Raw genomic sequence first — 20,385 nt, forward strand, 5'->3', positions numbered from 1 at the left:
TTTTTTTGTCTCAACTCGGGACAGGTTCTCGAAGTTGTTCTTTGTTGTCCCTTGTTCCTTCACAGTTGGGCAGCAGCTGATTTCCTGTCCCCGGGAGCATGTACAGTTAATTAAATGACAACCCTGGGCGGTCGGATTCCCGGCCACAATCAGGTGCGTGTGGAGATTCACGATTAGGTGACGTGGGGTCTGGTCTCCCCGTGTCAATCCGGCTCACGTACACGTGTCGGGTTTTTTTCTTTTCCTATTTTGCTTTTGAGGACTCTGTAATTTATTAACGGCATCTATAATTTATCTCACTTTACCGGCCAGACCTTGTTTAGACCAAATCATGAATCTGAATTTTGCAGAAATGACTCACTGGTGAGTAATTTCATAAGGAAAGCATCATTCTCTACAAAGAGGTTCACAGCAGGATTTCTTTAAATAGAAAACTTCCTCAGTGCACTGAAAATAATTCATATGATATCGGATTTGTTTGGGTACAAGATTCCTTCCCCTGCGTTTTGTCCATAGATGTATGTAAGTCACTGTGTATATCTGTGCAGGGTGTGCCTGAGGATGGGAATGGGGCTGAAATCCAGTCTAGGCTGCGTTCCCCAAGTTGAAGAACACCGCACCTTCTGATTTATCTATTAGTGTGGGTGTCTTTTTCTGCTTGCATGAAATTTCTGTGTCAGCCACCTTCCCACATGTAATAATTTTACAGGAACCAGTCACGTGGCTTTGGGCTTTATGGAATGTTTATATCAAGCTTTCATAGTATGTCGTTCCATTTCGTTCATGCCACAGACTTTGTGTGGACCCAAGTCTTTGAGTAAAATTAAACATGCTGCAAACAAGGTCACATAGGATTGGATATTCCTTCTTTTTCTCTATTCCATTAGGTCTTCCAGGAACCCAGATTGATTCCATCTTCTTGCTCAAACCAACTTGAGGAACATTCTGCAAACTATGGGACCAGTACTCTTACAAAGTGCCAGGCTCATGAGAGGTAAGGAGAGACCAAGTAACTGGCGTAGATGGGAAGAGGTTAAAGAGATGTGATGATTAATTACAATGAGGGTTCCTGAACCAGAAAAAATATTAGTGGAAAAAGTAGTGGTATTGATAAAAGTCTATAGTTCAGTTATTAGTATTGTACCAGTGTTAATTTCTTAGTTTTGAAAATGTGCCATCGTTAAATAAGATCCTAGTATTAGGGGAAGCTGAGTGAAGGGTAAATGGGAGTTACTGTCTGCAATTCTGAAAATTCAAAGTTGTATCAAAAAAGAACGTTTTTAAAAAGTGATACGCAAGTTTGAATTTTTTCAATTATCGCCTTTTGTGTGGCAAAGATGGCAGTTGTCTTCCAAAATGTGTTTTCTTTTGTTTCCGTTACAGTAGTGTTCTTGCCACTTACCTGGTGACCAGCAAGAGGCCACCTTCCTCAGCCTGCACGGCAGAGGTATAGCCAGAGAAGCCTTCTCTCCAATGCCAGGCGAGCAGGGACCAGGTGGGGCGTGCTGGGTGTGGTGGGCCTTAGGACATCAGGTGTAGGGCTCCCCTCTGCTCTTTCTCCCTTTCCTGGAGCTGGAATATGGATATTCCTCCAACCCAGCATCAGTACTGCAGTGGGGACAGTGTCCTAGGTGATGGATGTTATGAGTTGTGTGGTACCCCTCAAAAAGGTATGTTGATCTTAGGAGTGTATATCAATAATACCTTTATAAAAAAAAAAGATTTATTGATGTCCTAATCCCCTGTACCTGTGACTGTGAATGTGAAACTGGGATACAATAAAAAATACATATATATATATGTATATTTGGTCTCTGTTTCTGGTTCCTGGCACAAAGATCCTAAAATGCTCATAATTTTCTGAGTAATAAGGGTGATAAGAGCATCTTTAGTTATAATATTTGGCCTTAATCCCTGGTTCCTAACACAAGAGCCTCTAAGACCCTGGAATCTCCAGAGTGATGAGGGTCTTTCGTCTGCTAATGAGATGACTGGTGGTGGGTGGGGGCAGTAGATAGCCTCAGAATTGGGTCTGGTCTCCAGAAAGACTGAGCCATGATTAAAAGGTTGGAAATTTCAGCTCCAACTTCTTGATCTCTGGGGAAGGGGAGAGGATGGAGATTGAGTCAATCACCAATGATTAGCCAATGATTTAATAAATTATGCTCACATAATGAAACCTCCATAACCCCCTCCCAAATTATGAGGTTTGGGGAGTGCAGGTAAAATTGTCATATTTCCAGAATCTCTCGCCCAGCCTTAGTGCATCTCCATATCAATAGGTGTTTCCAAGGGATGGAGAGAACTAGTCCATCTCCATATCAATAGGTAATTACAAGGGGGAGCAGGGCATATCTGGACCAGAGAGGTTGGGTGAGGCCCCTTTTTGCAGCCAGGTTGTGAAAGACCAGGCGAGCAGAAGTGGACAACTGCTTGTAAGCAATAAATGGGTTTCTCCCACTTTGTTTCTCCTTTTGACTGATTTCAGTTTCAAAGGTATTTTGCACTGGGCTGGGAAAATATTTTGCCCCTGGAGTTGGAGAGAGAGCTTCTTGGCTGGTGAACATGCCAGGGGGGTGGCACACCCTAACTCCACGGGACAGAAGCTCCTGCCCTCAGGACCCTTTCCAGTTTCAACCCATGTATCTTTTTATCTGTATCCTTTATAATAAAGGATATAGTAACAGTAACTGAACTATTCTCTGTGAGTTATGTGAGCTGTTCTGGCAAATTATGGAACCCAAGAAGGGGATCATGGGGACCCCTAATTTATAAACCATTAGAAGTATGGGATGCTCGGAACTTGTGATTGGCCTCTGAAGTTGGGAACAGTCTTATACTGAGTCCTTAACCTGTGGGGTCTGACTTGAACTCTAGGCAGGAACTGAATCACTGGACACCCAGTTGGTGTCCAGAGAGTTGGAAAATGGATTGTCGGTGTGGAAAACATCCATACATTTGGTGTCAAAAGTGTTGTGACTAAAAACATCTCAGCAATGACCTTATTTGGAAGTAAAGTCTTTGCAGTTATCAAGTTAAGATGAGGTCATGAAGGGGAGCTCTAATCCTGTAAGACTAGTGTCCTTGTAGGAAGAGGACAATATAGAGAAAGACACACGGATGATGGCCCTGTGAAGATGTAGGCAGAGATTGAAGTGATATTGTCACAAGCCAAAGAACACCTAGGGTAACCAGAAACTGGAAGAGACAAGGAAGGATCCCCCTTAGGGCCTTCAAAGGTTGCATGGCCCACATATTGATTCCAGACTCTTGGTCACCAGAACTGTGAGACAGTAAATTCCTGATGTTTTAAACCAGCCACTTTATGGCACTTTGTTACTGCAGCTCTAGGAAATGGATATGAATAGCAGAGCGAGGAAATGGAATGAAACTGGGGCTTAAGAGGTCAAACAGAGAAGAGCTGCTCTGCACAGCCTGGACCACTTACCTGAGGACAGTTACCTGGGAAAGAGTCATTCTTCTATTGCTGGGCAGCTGCATCTCAGGAGGTTCCTCCCTGCACACCAGGTGAAGCACTAGGGGTGACCTCAACCTGGATGGCGGAGCGTTCTTGACTCTGAGTGAGAAAGACATTTTGAGAAGGTTGGATGAGTGTAGGTAAGGAAGGAATTCCTTCAAGTGAGACTAGTGGGGAATGGCAGCTGCCTTCAGGGAGCAGAGAGCAAGGAAGAGCAGAGGGAGGAAAGGTGTGTGATTAATATAGAAATCAGATGTATAATTATATATGACTTGATTAGTTTTCATGTAATTCCTGAAAAGTGATCAGGAACAGAACAAACAAGACCAAAACAGTTTCTGTGAACTAATTGCCCTTGCTATTGTTTCAATACCTTGTAAGACGTGGCGCCCCAGGAAACTGCAGACTGCCAAGGATTAAGTTTAGAGTTGGTTAATGGTTGTCCTGTAAGTCCCCCCCACCCCCCACCCCGCACAGAATTCTATTGTGACCGCGCTCACACGGTGTTGGTGTCCTGAGCTGCAGGCCCTAGGGCTGGACTCAGGGTCAGATAATGACTGTGTGTTGATCTTGTGTTGAACCCCCTCCTCAGAATTCTTTGGATGTTTGGGTTCATTTACTCAATAAATATGAGGAGTGCCTTCTCGGCATTACTCTTGCGCTGTTCCGCCTTGAGCCCCCTGGCTGGCCCTTTCAGGTCTTCGATGTCTCATCGCGTCTCCTCCCTTGTCTGTGGGTCAGAGGCAGGGAGGGACCGACAAAAGGGAAGCTCATTGAACTCCTGTTCGGCATGGGGCGAATCCCTTGCCAATTCCTGAAGCCAGGGTCACCTGGAGTCCAGTGTCCGCTTAAATCTGCATGGTGTGGGAACTAAGCCCCTACCACCCCAGGATTTGGGGGAGCTGCAGAGCATTGGATAGACTGAGATTATGTTCTGAAAACTTCCCAAAGGCAAAGGAGATTTTCAGGCAGGCTAACTAAAGAGCAGGATAGCACAGCTGCAGTCCTGTCAGGATCACCCAGGCAGTGGGAACTTGCAGGCCCAAATCAGCAGAAGTCTCAGTAGCCCTTGCTTACTTACCTGAAGTAGGACAGAGAGATTGAAGACTTGTGTTTAGGTATAGAAAACCGAATGAGATAGTGAGGTAACAGAGGCACCCCTGGATGAGTGCAGAGATGAGATGCAATCATTTAAGCAGTGAGAAGTCTTTTTGCCTTAGATAAAAAGTATACACTCAAAGAAAGGGGAGTGCAGGCAACCTCAGAGACGAGGCACTCTTAAAGGGCTTAGAACTCTGTCTTTTTGACATTCTTTTTATTTTTAATTTTGGTATCATTAATATATAATCACATGAGCAACATTGTAGTTACTAGATTCCCCCCATTATCAAGTCCCCCCCACATACCCATTACAGTCACTGTCCATCAGCATAGTAAAATGCTATAGAGTTACTACTTGTCTTCTCTGTGCTATACTGCCTTCCCTGTGCGCCCCCCCATGTTATGTGTACTACTAATCTTAATGCCCCTTGTCCCTCCCTTCCCACCCATCCTCCCCAGTCCCTTTCCCTTTGGTAACTGTTAGTCCATCCTTGGGTTTGGTGAGTCTGCTGCTGTTTTGTTCCTTCAGTTTTTTCTTTTTTGTTATACTCCACAGATGAGTGACATCATTCGATACATCTCTTTCTCCGCCTGGCTTATTTCACTGAGCATAATACCCTCTAGCTCCATCCATGTTGTTGCAAATGGTAGGGTTTGTTTTCTTCTTATGGCTGAATAATATTCCATTGCATATATGTACCACTTCTTTATCCATTCATCTGCTAATGGACACTTAGCTTGCTTCCATTTCTTGGCTATTGTAAATAGTGCTGTGATAAACATGGGGTACACCTGTCTTTTTCAAACTGGGCTGCTGCATTCTTAGGGTAAATTCCTAGGAGTGGAATTCCTGGGTCAAATGGTATTTCTATTTTGAGTTTTTTGAGGAACCTCTATACTGCTTTCCACAATGGTTGAACTAACTTACATTCCCACCAGCAGTGTAGGAGGGTTCCCCTTTCTCCACATCCTCGCCAGCATTTATTGTCCCTAGTCCTATGTTCTTTTTGGGTGAGAAAGTTCATAGACAAAGTAGCTGTGTTGTGTGGAGTGTGCGAAGGGGCCAGGGCCGTGGGAAAGAAGGAGCAGGGTGAGGGAGACATTTGAAGAGGGCCTTGTGGGGCGGGGGACACAGAGAGGTTGGGATGGGGGAGTGACGGAGGCAGAGGGAGCAGCTAGCACAAACGCTCTAGCAACCGCTGCAGCACAGACGTTTCTGAGGAATTGTATGAAGCTGCTGTGGACTGGCTGTTTGACATTTAGGGCTTACTGTGGAGTACTTACGGGATGGTAGTTAGGCTTCCAAAATTTTCAATTTGGGGTGCCAATTGAAGAATTGATTGCTAAAATGATAACGTGTCTGGGATTTTGTTTAAAACATAAAAAGACCCCTTTGTATGTTGGAGACACGGCCAGGAGGCCAGCATGGCTGGGACAGGGCACTGGGTGGGGTGCCGGGACCAGGAAAGGACAGGGCTTTGCTCTAAGCAGACCTGGGGCCACCAGAGCATTTCTGACTGAGGAATGCTAGCAGGGGTGCTGTTCACAGGCGTCTGTCCTAGCTGGGAGGATGGTGTGGGCAGTGGAGACAATGAGCAGGGGATGGAACCCAGATGTGTTTGATGGCAGAGTTACCACGATTTCCTGATGGGATTTGGGAGTGGTAGTCCCATCAAGAGGGTAACCCCAGATTTTAATCTGAGCAGCAGGAAGACTGAATTTGCCACGAGCTAACATGGGAAAGCCACGGTGGAGCGTGAAAGCCTGCATTTCCCCTAAAACTTCTTGCACATTGCGTTCTACCCCGTTATGTCCTGTGTGTGTTTTGGTAACATTGCGAAGATGACCTTGTTCCTTGCAGGGTTAACCCCTCAGGGAAATGTTGTCTAACAAAGTAGGATACTTGGATCATAGAAAATCAGTTATCTGCATGTGCAAGCGTGTATATTTTCTTCCATCTCTTGTCTGTACACTCACATCAAACTGTCTTAGTCACTGTAGCTTTTGGGAAAGTCTCGAAATCAGGTGTAGGGTAAGCCTTCCAAATTTGTTCCTGTTTTTCAGTGTTTTCACGATTCTAGATCCTTTGCATTTCCATGTAAATTGTAGAGTCAGATTGTTTTTCCTACAAAAAGGCATGCTGGGACTTAGTTATTGGGATTGCTTTGAATCTATGGATCAATTTGGGAAAGAACTGTCTGACCCGTGGAAAAAGCATGCCTGTTATTTCTCTCAGTGATGTCTTATTGCAACTTCAGTTTATAGGTTGTGCACATTTAAAAATAAAATCAAGGTTATCCTTAAGTATTTCACATTTATGCTGTTGTAAATGGATTTTCAAAAATCCATTGAAAGATCACATACAGAAGTGCTGCTGCCTTTTGCATCCTGATCCTGAAGGGAGCAGGTGCTCCGAAAGCCCAGGGCCCCTGTTCTGAAGCTTTCCTCCTTCTGTGTCAGAGAGAGAGGCCAGGGCTCAGGAGGTACGAAAGAACTAGAATAATGGTGTCCACTGTGTTTCCCAGCCTGAGTGGGGCCAGAAAGGAGCTAGCCCTTGTGATGGCCACAGCTTTCTGGGCGCCAGTGGAGAGAGTGCCAGGTGCTCCTTGGTGCCCAAACGTCTTCCTGTGGAGTACACTGTATTTGCTTATTTTGCAAGTTCCCCTCTGGGAGTGTTTCTTGCCATCCATGAGCTGTGAATTGCTGTGAACCCAGTTTAAAAATAAAGATTTCATGTCAGAGCGAGCTCCTGGTAGTCATGTGGGCGCAAAGAATGACAACACAGATGATGCTGAGAATATTCAGCGAGCTACAACTGACAGTGCAGCCCGGGAACCCTGGACCCCACCACTTTGCCGGGTGCAGCCTCTCTCTGAGCCTGGAAGGAGCCCTGGATGCCTGACTCACAAAGGAAGGGGAAGTCTCGCGGCCACTCTGTCTCTGTGGCCTTGGGAGAGTTCGGAACATTCTGGAACCTTACTTTTCCTGTCTGTAGGACTGGCAGCCCCTTCCTCCCAGGCGGTGTAAGCCCTGTGGAGGTGAAGCTGCCTCCTTCTGGGAGGTGAGGTCTGCCTGTCCCCTAGGCACATTGCGCCCTCAACTTCTTGAGGGCGAACCCTGCCCTGCCTGGTATGGTGGGGTGGTTTCCCTGGGGTCTGTGTCAGGGAGCACAGAAGTGGGGGGCAGCAAAGAGGTCATGTCTGGAAAGGGAGACCTGGGTGACCCTAGGCAAGTTCCTGAATATTTGGAACTTCAGGTTCCCTTATCTGTAAAATGGGGACAGTTGTGTATCCTACCCCTAAGTTTGTCCTGGGGAGTCAGGGCAGTACTGAGTTTTAGCACAGTGTGTGGAACTCACTGCTGAGCACCTATGAAATGCTAGTTATTACTGTTTCTGCTGTTAAAGGCATTACTATTATAATGAAAACCTTGATCCACTTGTGTGTATTTGGTGTGTTGGCATGTGGCTGTATACCATTTCATGTTCTACCCCTATTGCTAAAGATGGTGGCTGGGATGCTGGTGTTGATTGGTTAGCACTGGATTGGGTCATAGGACAGAGACTGGTAGAGATTTATTTCTCAGTTTGCTCCTCTGTGGTAGGTAGCACGGGCAGAGCTCTGGCTGAAATCTTAAGATTTCGCTACCCTACTTCAGGGGTCAGAGACATTTAAAATTGCTGGTATGTTCCAGAAACTTCCCTTGGAAACTCAGTGTTTCTTTATCCTCCACTTTAGGTTGGCCAGCACGTTTACACAAACTACTGTTTGACGCAGCTGCCGCCGTGGTTAGCTGTTAGGACCAGCGTCCCATGCCCAGAAGCCACGTGAGTGCTCGGGGCCTCTTCTCTGTGGAATGAAGGCCCTGACCGGCCCAGAAGGGCTCGTTTAGCTCCTTGGACATTTGAAACTGAGCTGCTTCAGAAGTTGGTGGCCACCTCCTAGATGTGCTGGACGGGGACAGGCCCCTCCAGGATTTTGTGCTGGGCCGTCTATCTCTACAGGGCCTCTCAGGCCCTGCCCACTGCCTCCAGGGAGGCCGTTTGCTCTCTCTTCCTGTCTCAGGGGTCACTTGAAAAGCTCAGGCCTAAATAGGATGAGCCGCCCTTTGGGAGGATCACGGGCAGAGGATAATCCTGTCCAGGTGGCCTTTGTCCTCTGGCTGTTTTTGTGGTTTCTTAATGCTGACCAAAACGAGTAGAATTTTTTTCTTAACCAGCTGGGCCTGCACTGGTGCTGCGAGCTGGTCACTCTTACTTGGCCCTGTGTGTGTGGGGAAAATCCAAGCCAAGGTCCCCTCCCCTGACTGTGCTTGGGGCTCTCAAGTAGAGACTGTTACGGGCTGTCAGGACCCAGCAGGACAGAGCCTGACACCTGGGTGGGATTTTGTCGGATACCATCAGGGCCCAGCCAGCCCTGTTTTGGGTCAGGGCTGCCTCCGTGAGGAAGAATGTAGAACTGAGAGTCATCGTAGAACTTGAAGGCAGCTTGGAGGCCTCCTGGGTCAGTCAGCTGCTTTGTTAGAGGCTGGCCAGCGGGTGACTTGCTGAGGGGTGCTTACCCTTCTAACAGTGCCACGGCCGCTAGGCGAGTGCATGAGAAGGTGGGGGCTCGGTTTTGTGGGGTTTCAGCTTTTATCTGCATATAGCAAGAAAATAGGGGCACTGTCAAGTAATCCTCATATTAGGGAAACATTTCCAGAATGTTCTCTTAGCAAACACAAACTTTACTGGTACTTTAAAAATTCTTTTTTAGATTGAGATATAATTTGCATATCACAGTTCACCTATTCATAGTATACGATTCAGTGATTTTTTTTTTAATGTTCAAGAATTGTGCAACGATCACTTCTATCTAGTTCCAGAACTACAGCAGTCACTGCCCATCCTGTTCCCCAGCCTTCGCAATCAGTAATCTGCTTTTTGTCTATGTATTGGCCTGTTCTGGACATTTCATACCAATAGAATGAAACAGCGTGTGACCTTGTGTGTTTGGCTTCTCACTCAGCATAATGTTTTTAAGGTTCACCCACGTTGTACTGTGTATCAGGACTTCATCCATTTTTTATGGCTGAGTAATATTCCACCACATGGATGGACCATGTATTTTGTTAATTCCATCATCTGGATGATTTGGGGATGTTTTTACCTTTCTGCAGTTGTGCATAGTGCTGCTGTGAACATGTGTGTACACAGATGTGTGTGGATGTGTTTAAAGTTCCTTTGCGTATTCCTATAAGTGGAATTGCTGGGTCATGTGGTAGCTCTGCACTTAACTTTTTAAGGAGCTACCAGACTGTTGTCATATCAGCTACATCATTTATGACCCAGCACTGCCCAAGGCCTCCAGAGCTCTTTGGAGACAAGGATTCAAAGTCTGTACCGGTTTCCCAGAGCTAGTTGCGGATCGCTGCTGTTGATGGTGTTTGATCCTTGGTGCTAGGGGCAGCACGCAGTGGGGCAGCCAGGAGGAGGGTGGGCCTGGCACTTGGCTGTCAACAGTCTTTTCTTTATACATTAGCATTTAAAAATCATGGGACTGTACATCTGGAAAATGTCACCTTCAGCCCAGTGGGATGAGTGGCTGACTCATCCTTTAGCCCAGGACATTGTCTGAAGCTAGGGGATCTAGTTTAGGCTTCTCCAAGGTCCTGGGCTGGGTGCCTTCACCTTTGCCCAGTCATTTGTTGACTAAGCAGTACATGGTCAGAGCAGTAAGTATTTACTTAATGAATGAATGAATGAATGAATGAACAAATGAGTGAAACCTCCTTTCCTGTCACAGGGCCAGCAGGGGAGGCACAGCCATAGCATTACAAACAGTCAGCGTGGGGGTTTGGCAGGGAGCTTCCAGATGCCATCCCAGGTGTTCCTTTGGGTCCCGCCTCTTCCCATCCTATGCACGAAGGGGCTTGATTGGGAAGGACAGTCTGTTAGTAGTCATGGCATGTGATGGTCAAGGTCAAACAGGCAACACCCTTGAGCAATTATTTTTTAAAGATTTATAAATGTCAGTGTATGTGTACTCTTTGTTGTGCATGGATATGTCAGCTCAGCAAATCAAATGATTTTATGTTTTCTCTGGTTAGCAGACGTCCACACCCTCCTTCAGTTGAACCATGGCCTGTGGTCTGCTGGGTTCTCCACCTTCCTGTCACCCAGAACCCAGCGGGCACAGAAGAGGAGCAGGGAAAGAGGAGGGCTGGCTCCTGGTGGGCACTGAGGTGCGCACACAGCCCCCACACAACACCCCACATCATACGTGCTTGCTGGCATGCACACCCTGGGTCAGACTGCCTGCTGGGGCTATTTCTGCCCTTGAATTTTGTCTGTCAGGGGTCTTGTTCATTTGGCGGGTACACACTGCTCACGCGCCAAGAAACCAGCCTTATATGTCGGGTGTTAAGGATTAACAATGGGTGTGACTTACAGAAAAACAGTTCACAGAGAAAGCGGATGCAGATGGCCCTTAACCAAGGCGTGAAGATACTCAGTCTTTCTGCTACTAAGAATAATGTTTGTTGGAGCTTCCCCACCACATCTCTGACCTGTTGTCTCCAGAAGAGGACACCATTCTGTTGGTGGGAATCAGGCATTGCCATGTGCTGCTTTTGAGAGTTCCCAACAACTCTGAGGGGGATTTGCTTACCCTCTGCTCCAGCAGTTCCTCTTCTGGAAATGAACCCCAGAGATACACTGTCAAACGTGAGGGTTGTGATGAGACTGTTCATCACAAGAATGTGAACTAGTGAAACTGGGGAATGACTTAGATGGTTGTCGGTGGGGACTTGGGGGTGGAGCTGCTGGTGGTGTGGAGCCACGCCCCCGAGTGAAGGAAGGAGGGGTGTCTGTTGTGTCTCTGGTGACAGGAAATGACAAGTGGAAAAAACCAACTGAAGTAAAGAGCTGTAGTGCACTCATCTAAGGAAAGTGGACGGGGTGGGGGCATGCTGTATTTTATTTTTAAACACAGAAGTATAAAACATAAATGAACCACACAGTCACCTCCAGGGGGAGGGAAGGGAGGAGACAGGGTTGCCAGGAGATGACTCTGGGTTTCCTTTCTGAGAGCACCGTGTGTTTTAATAATTATAACACAAAAGTATGTCAGATGCTGGGTGGGTGGGGAAGCAATCTCTAGAAACCAAAGCAAAATGAAGTAAATGAATCTAGGTTCATTCACTTGTCAGCTGAGACTCAGGTATGTGACTTACCCTCTCACAGGACTTAGTACTAAACACAGTAGTTTGTATGTAAAGGTTTTAGTGAGATGTGCCATTAAGGCCAAATTTTTTTTTTTTTAAGATCTTTGTTTTGAGGAATTGTATTTTTGATTTTAGGTTACAATGCCATAGTCTCACAGTAATGTCCCACCTTATCAATGGGAAGCACGTTGCAGGACTCGCAGTGGATGCCTGAAACTGAGGATAGTACTGAACCCTGTATACATTTTTTTCCTTATCTACATCCCTGTGACAAAGTTTAATTTATGAATTAGGCACAGTAAGAGGTTAACAACAATAACAGTGCAAGAGAAGTTAAGAGATGTGAATGTCATCTCTGTCTCTCAAGATGCCGCATTGCCCTTCCCTCACCCCTGTGCTGATGCTGTGGCCTGAGCACACGCCTGTGTGATGAGGAGTGAGGTGGCTGACACGGGCACTGTGACCCAGCGGGAGGCAGGTGCCTGTACGAGGAGCATATGCTTCCCCACGGTCAGCTGAACCCTGGGGAAAAAAAATGGGAGGTGAGGGGGACCTGCTGTGTAGGAGGAGAGAACACATAATGTCTTTAAGAACCACAATTTTCATCACCAAAGAAAAATGCAAATGTAAAATCAAAGCACTATGTTAAAATGTTTTAATTCCTAAATCTACATCTGGGAGTGTCCTGATTGTGTAGACAGTAAGAGGGTTGTGTCAGTGTCCCCCTCCCTGAGGGTGGGACAGGTGCGTGGGAATCAGAACAGGTCCCTGAGTTGGAGCATCAGATGTGCTACAAATCCACGGGTCCATGCCTGTTGGTGCTCAAACGAAAGGAAGAGACTCACTGGTCCCCTTTGGAGGGTGTTAGGGAACCAGCTCATTTTGAAAATTGGTAAATAGAGGGAGAGAAGCAAGCGTTTATCCTGCCTCTTCTCCGTGAGCTGAACTCTCAAAGGAGCAAAAGAATGGGTGAGGGCAAGGTTGCCTCACAGATCAGTGCTGCCCTACAGAACTTTCCAGAATGTACCTGCGCTGTCCAATGTGGCACCTGGAATAGTTTGAGGAAGTCAAGTTTTAATTTAATTTTACTCTATTTAGCCACATGTGGCTAATGGACAGTACAGCTATTGATATATTCTGGCTAATTAAACTGAAATGATGGAATTACAAGCTCGTAAGGTTTCAGACACCTAATGAGATGATGGGTCCAGACCGTGATCTTCAGTGGCCACCAGCCCAGCGAGGGTGCACCTGCTTGTGGAGGGACGTGTGCTTGGTTGGGCCTCAAAATCTAGTTGACAGGAAATCAGGGGAATGTTGCATTATACCACAAGGATGCCATCAGCATCTTCTGCTGTGGGAAACAGGACACATGGCCTGAGTTCTTCACTGCACCATTGAAGGAAAGCTGTGGGGGATTGCCTGTAGATTTCAACCTAGTGTAACTCTGACACAGATGGAGAAATGCTTGTTAAGTTGTGGAAGGTGGGATCATGGGAGCGTGGTTTGTTTGTCCTGCGGAGATAAATACTGCCCAGTTCATTCGTCAAGGGATGTTGTATGGGATTTGCTTCACAGAAGCCAGTAGGGCATGTGGAAGACCTGGAACCTGCGTGGTGGACATGCGCAGTTAACCCTGCTGTTCTCCCTGCTTCTGTGGGTGTGTTTGCAATTTTCTGTTGTCAGCATTTAAAAAATGGGCTGGACCCAGCCATTCCCTTGGCGCTTTTGATGCACTTTGCCCAGGGCAGGGGATATCGATGTTTAGGGACATTTACAGTGATGGTTGCTTGTGGTTTATTAAAATTCAAGCAGGAAATCTTCCACCAGAGATTCTGGAATTGCTGGGAGGGGCTGTGGCCTGTGGCCTGTCACCTGTCAGGTGAGAACCTCTCATTACAGCATTCTCATTTTCTTTGTTTACACTGTGCCTTACACCATGGTGCAACCATCACATCTAATTCCAGGACACTTTATCCCAAAAAGGAGCGTCTACTTTGTTAGCCGCCACTCCCCACTTCCCGTCTTGGGGCCAGGCCTCATCCTCGGGCCTTGGTAACCAGCAATCTGCTTTCCGTCTCTCTGGATCTGCCATTCTGGGCATTTCCTATAGATGGGATCGTACAACATGTAGCCTTTAGTGACTGGCATCTCTCATTCAGCTTCATGTTTTCACTGTTCATCCACATTGTGACATGAATCAGAACTCTATTCCTTTTTTTCATTTTTTTCATAGGGTGTGTACATTTAAAATTTATTTTTTTAATTTTGGTATTAATATACAATCACATGAGCAACACTGTGGTTACTAGATTCCCCCCATTATCAAGTCCCCACCACATATCCCATTACAGTCACTGCCCATCAGTGTAGTAAGATGCTAGAGAGTCACTGCTTGTTGTATTCCTTTTTATGGCTGAGTAATATTCCACAGTATGTGTACACCACAGACTGGTTATCCATTCATCTGTGCATGGCCATTTGGGTGTTTTTACTTGTTGGCTGTTGTGAATAGTGCTGCTTTTAATTTTAACATTTGTGTACAAGTTTTTGTATGAATACATTTTCACATCTCTTAGGTATACACCTAGCCGAAGAATGGCTGGGTCATTCAGTAATGTTGTATTTAACTCTCTCTGAGGACCTGCCAGACTGTCAGCCACATCACCGCACTATGTTACATTCCCAGCAGCAGTGTGGGAGGGTGCCTCTCCCGGCCCTCAACAACACTTGTTCTTTTCTTTCCTCCATTAGAGCTGCCCTAGCAGGTGTGAGGTGGCATCTCACTGTGCTTTTGGTTTGCATTTCCCTCATGACTAATGACACTAACCATCCATCGTTGCCTGTGCTTATTGGCCATTTGTGTATATTTTTTGGAGAAATGTGTGTTCACGTCCTTTCTCCTTTTTTGAATTGGGTTTGTTGTTGATTTGTAAGAGTTCTTTATATGTTCTGGACACTAGATCCTTTTCAGATATATTATTTGCAAATGTTCTCTCCCATTCTGTAGGGTTGTTTCCCACCTTTTCATTGTCCTTTGCCCAAAATATTTTAATTTTGATGAAGTCAAAAGTCAAAATATACTATTTTTTTATTTTGCTGATATTGTGCTTTTAGTGTCATATCTAAAAATCTCTTGCCAAACCCAAGGTCATGATTTACCCTTATGTTTTCTTCTGAGAGTTTTTTAAGTTTAGCTTTTGATATTTAGGTCTCTGACCCATTTTGAGGTAATTGTTAGATCTGGTGAGAAGTGAGGGTTTTGTGTGTTTCTGATCGTCTTTTCTGTTGGCCTGACGACATTTGGACTTGGTTCACTAGGAGGGGGGAGGGTGATTGCTGGGAAATCCAAAAGTACTTTTTCTCACCTAACAAATAATATATTGAGCACCATATTCTGTCCTGGGCCCTGGGACAGTAGCACTGAACAGAGGTGTTCCCTGTTCTCATGGGGGACAGGGGTGGGGAGCACCAGAGAGAGGAGTTAAGTAGATAGAAGGGCAGGTGGTGGTGAAGTGGGAAAGGGGATAGAGACCTGTGGAGGGGATCGTGTCATTTTGCTGTCTCAGCTGGGACCTGAACACAGAGCTCTGTACAGACAGCTGGGGGCAGAACCTTCCAGGCAGAGGGAGCAGGAAGGGCATAGGCCCTAGGTGGGACTGGACTTGGCCCGCAGAGGAGGAGCAGCCAGGGCGTCCTTGCGGCTGGAGCTGAGAAAAGGGCCTCAGGTGGGGCGAGGGGGCATGGGATGGCAGATGGGGTCAGATGATGAGATGATGACAGGCCCCTGAGGCTGGGGTGGGGGCCTTGTTTGACCCTGAGTAGCATGATTTACAAAAAGGCCCCCGATTTGACACTCTTGGGCTCAGCTCTGCTGTTTTCTGAGGTGGGTGTAGGTGCCCATTCCCAGACCCACTCCCTGCCCAAGGGGAAGATTGCCCTACAGGGCGGAGGGGAGAAGTGGGATTTCTGTTCCTGCTCTGACAGCTGGTGCCGAAAGCGCCGCTACAGGAACTGTTTTATAGTCCCATGGCCTTCACTGAGGCTAGAAACTTACTTTAATGCTAGAAGCAGGTTTCCTTGCTGGTTTGGAGCCTCCTGAGGCAGCCGCCAGCTCTGATGCCACAGGGCATGTGCAGGGAGGAGCCGGACAAAAGGAAGCCCAGGCAGCACCTCTGGGTGTCACCATACTGCCGTATGTCCTAATGGAAACGGTGAAAGAGGTGCACTCCGGTCCTCACTTTCCATGCACATTTCCTCTCGGGAATGCAGGTAGCTTTTCTGGCCCTTCCTGGAATTTTCTGTGCAAAACCTGCCTGTCACTTCAGCCATAGGCCTCAGTGGAGCTGGTGCTCAGTGCTGCGTCTTGTCTGGGCCCTGAGGGAGTCAGCCCTAGAAGGGTTGAAGCCCCCATTTTGCTATGGGCATGTTGCAAATGGCATGGAGAGGGCGGGCATAACTCTTAGTGGACTGCGGAGGCTCATGGCCCAGGAGGCCGCTGGTGGGGATAGGGCCGGTTCTTTCTCGTGGGAGGGACAGGTGACCAGCTGGCCCCATGGCGACAGGCGCACCAGGAGGACTCTTGGGCATTGCTCTCCTGTGGTCATTAGCTGTTGCGCAGATTCTTCTCCCAGGCAGCACCTTTGTTTCTGTGTCATGGGCTCGTCCCGCAGCACCTGTTCTCTCTCCAGGGCAGCAAGGTTGGGCTTTGGCCACAGGCCCCTGCTGCTGTGGAGGCTCAGGTGCTCCTGTGGGGCCGCACGTGAGTGGGTGGCTTTGGGTACTTACTGAGCACCTCTGAGAGCAAAACACACAAGTTTCACATGCACTGTGATCCTGGGGGAGCTACTAACAGTTTTAAAGAACCTTGTGACCAGCCTCTCCCCCTTTGAAAGTGACCCGTGTAGGTGCCCTTTCTCGCACCGTGTGCTCAGCTTGGGAAGGAAGGCAGGCTTCATCTCGTCGCTGGGAAAGGGCTGTCCGAGTTGCTGAAGCTGCTGAGTGGGATCTGGGTGTCAGCACTGGATTGTTCCCTGTTTTCAGAAATTTTCAGGAGAGATGTGCTGTGTCTGGGGGGAAGGTAAAACCATAATAATCACTACACCACCTTCCTGGGATGGGATCTGTGCTACCTCCAGTGCGTGGTTCCCCCTTCCGTGACTGCTGGGAGGGAGGTCGAGGTCTGGAGACCTGGTATCCCAGGCCTGGTCCTGCATGTCCTGAGGGTGACTTTGAGCTGCTGGGCTGGCAGTAACTGGCATGAGCTTCAGGACTGTCATTTTCTGGCGGTGATGTGTCCCCAAACCTGCTCTGCTTGCACACACTGCTGGAGTGAGCTGCCACCAGAGCTATTCTCCGTTGTGCAGGCTGCCAGGGATTTGCATTTAGGAATCTGAAGACCATTAAGGTTTTATCTTTAAAATGTTGATGGTTACTGTATAGTTTGTTGAAGATTCTCCTCTCCAGGCTAATTTTGTTAACAATATCCCAAAACATTAATCTGGAGGCATCATTTGCAAGTCCTCTCCCTTAATGAAACAATCAGATTGTAAATGGATGTTTATTTGCAGATGTAGCAGCCAGAGGCACCTGGTTCCTTTTATTCCCTTCAGTCAAAACAACCTGCATCTCTGGGTGGTTCTTGAACCCAGGACTGGAGGTGACCAGCTCAGATGGAAGTCTTGGTCTGACTTTGCCTTGGATGGCAACTCCCCTACCCCTGGTGGTGCTGGGCTTGCATTTGATGTGCGATAAGCATTTCAGATGGAGTGTAGTGTTTGGGCACACCTGGAGTGTTAGAAGTGCCCTGTTAGGAGGAAGCTGAGATGCTCCTGAACTTGACCTTCCCTTTTGGCTTCTGTGACGAGCTGAGTACCTCACTTGCAAATGGGGTGTCTTGCAGGAAGGATTGGGTAAGAGAGCACGTGTGGGGCCGGGTGCGAGGGGATTCCGAGTAGAGAGCCAGGCCTGGGTTGATTTGTCTGACGGATGGAGTGACTGGAGGCACTCCATTATGTGCATTCACGTGGCTTTCTGGAATCTCCTCTGCCATTCCATAGCTCTGCGTGCTGCCCCTCGGTCCTTCAGGTTCACTGCACAGTCCCTGGACCCCTGCAGGGCACAGGTAGCCCAGGCAAGCCCGTGGGATTGTGTGGAGGGGATCGTGTCATTTTGCTGTCTCAGCTGGGACCTGAACACAGAGCTCTGTACAGACAGCTGGGGGCAGAACCTTCCAGGCAGAGGGAGCAGGAAGGGCATAGGCCCTAGGTGGGACTGGACTTGGCCCGCAGAGGAGGAGCATCTCAGGCATCACTCTAGCCTCTTAAACTGATTGTAAGTGGTCTTTCAGTACCACGAATGCCTTTTTCTTCTCAGCAATCTTAAGTCCATTTAGAAAAGTTGTTAAAGGTTTTGAACTCCTTTATTTTGCTTCATCTACTTTTCTTGGAGATGGGTTTTCACATACTTGTATATTTCTGCCACTTCATCTTTTCTGCTTCCATTTCTTCCTCCCTTTTACAATCTCTATAAATCCAGATTCCATCCTTGGGGCCCAGCTCCGATGAAGCATTTCTAGATTCTTCCCCTACTACCCTCGACTGTCAGGGTGGACTTCCTTTTCAGTGTGAACTGTGTATAAAATGATGATCGGCACACGCATCTCACCGTGCTGGGTCTGTGCTGCCACGAAGGCGGGGACCATGGGCCGTCCCTCCTCCTGCCTTCCACAGAGGAAGTGCCCCCTGGACCCTGGTCCCTCAGAGGTCACCGTCTGGTGCAGAACCTGTATTTGCCCGGGGCCTGTTGACATCCGTGTCCTGCTGGCCAGACAGGCTGTGCTCTAGAAGGGGTGTCCCAGGCGGTTAGTAACTGACTGAGCTCCTCGTGCTGTAAAAGCCCCTTATTGGGTTCCACGTCACTCAGATGAACAGTGAGCAGCATGAGTCCTCTGCCTCCCTGGAAGCTTAGGCTGCTGTGTGTGTGAATAGAAGCGAGCACGGCTGCAGTGCTAGTGATTTGAAGATGCTGTGCTGCTCCGGCCGGCCGCGGAACTCTGTCCCGGAAGGAGCTTGAGGAGGCGTGGGTGAAGCGGTGAAGGTGCGCGGGGATTCACAAGAGGCCCTGCAGGGTTCTGGGCTCCTCCGGCTTTCAAGTTGGTCATTCAGGTCCCTGTGTCTAATGTCATTTCCATGCTTAATGGTTTTCCTCCTTCTGAGACAGGTAGGTTGAAGCTGAGCAGACACTGAGCACCCATGAGAACTGCTGTTCTTTTGCTCAGAATTGAACTGGGAAGAAGGACCTTTACTGAGATATGTGGTCAAGATTTGGGAGTGTGAAGAGGAGATGAAAACTGTGTGTGTGTGTGGTGCATGGGTGCCTGTGCATGAGTATGGGCACACAAACGTGTGTGTTTTGGTGTGTGTGGTGCAAGGTTGCTTGGTGTGCAGCAAGCCTCGTGTGCTGCAGCTTTGTGGGCAGGGAGGTGTCTGTTAAGGCCCCAGTTTCCTGTGTCCATCTCCTGCCAATGGGGTGTTCATTGAGTGGGGCCTGCTGATCCCAAGCCTGGGGCACCATGTGTTCCTTGTCCCTTTCCCTTGGCCTCTCTGGAACCCAGGTCCCAGGCTGTCGGTGGATTGGCCACCTCATGAGAAGCCTCTGAAAGAGTGACTGAGTCCCTTGACTAGGACAGAAGCATTTGTCAGTCATGTGTTCCCTTTTGTCAAGTGGCTGTCCACCTGTTGAACTGCTCTGGCCCCTCTTCACACCAGGTAGAAAGCTCCCCAGGGTCAGGGAGTCCCAGTGTGGGATGGGTAGGATACCACCAGGTTGGGGGTGAAGTGACGAGCCCGCCGTCGGGCCCAGTGTTCCTGTAAAGTTCAGCAGAACTGGAGGACTAAGGTGCTGATGAGGTGGAGGCTCAACCCCAGGTAGGTCCCTGAGGCTCCCCCACTGCCTCCAGGCTGGGCTGGGCTGTGGAGCAGAGCCTCGGTGGCAGGCGGAACACAGCAGAGTGCAGGTGGTGATTGCTCAGAGATCTCCATCCTTCCCATGGGGAGGACACACGGTGCAGGGCTGTGACAGTGCTGCCTGCCTGCCCAGAACCTAACCTGGAGTGGGATAGTTGGGGGGCAGTGTGGTGTGGACCTCTGCCCTTCTCAGGGTTTCCCTGACACACAAGACCCCGCTGTCCCCAGCCATCAAGAGCAAAGGTGAGTCCTGGTTACTTGGAGAAGTTGGGCCCTGCGGTTCCCTTCCTCCCCTGGGCTTTCTCTGGGGGCACCCAGGTCTCCAGCGACTCAGCTCCAGTGTGTCCCCCACGGCTGGGCCCGTGCCCATCAGGTCCTTCTCAGCCTCTGCGCTTGTCCTGAGCACTTTGGTCTGATGCTCAGGCATGTGTGTTTCTGTAACTGGGTTAAAGTTTCATCCAGTGAAGTAATGGAGTTGATGGCATGGAATTTCCTTCTGCGAGGGACCTATTTATCTTGAGAATGTGTAGGGCTTTTAGGATGGTATAAAACTGACCCATGTAGTTATTAGACAGACTGACCTTGCAGTGAGCTGTCTGTGATCGGCACTTTTCGAAACTAAATTTCTCCTGGCTT

At 48.2% G+C, this 20,385-nt stretch overlaps 1 protein-coding gene across 1 annotated transcript in view; it reads left to right on the plus strand.

Annotated features, from left to right (window-relative positions):
* LOC108387529 (uncharacterized) overlaps positions 1–20,385 on the plus strand; it is a 61,196-nt gene continuing 40,811 nt past the window's right edge. The window contains exons 1-4 of the mRNA XM_073220013.1: positions 1–153; positions 313–363; positions 888–994; positions 8,317–8,405. The gene's annotated coding sequence lies outside the window, so the exon portion shown is untranslated. The remainder of the gene's footprint in view (positions 154–312; positions 364–887; positions 995–8,316; positions 8,406–20,385) is intronic.

The sequence above is a fragment of the Manis javanica genome, chromosome 13 (assembly GCF_040802235.1).
Source record: "Manis javanica isolate MJ-LG chromosome 13, MJ_LKY, whole genome shotgun sequence".
Lineage (NCBI taxonomy): Eukaryota > Metazoa > Chordata > Mammalia > Pholidota > Manidae > Manis > Manis javanica.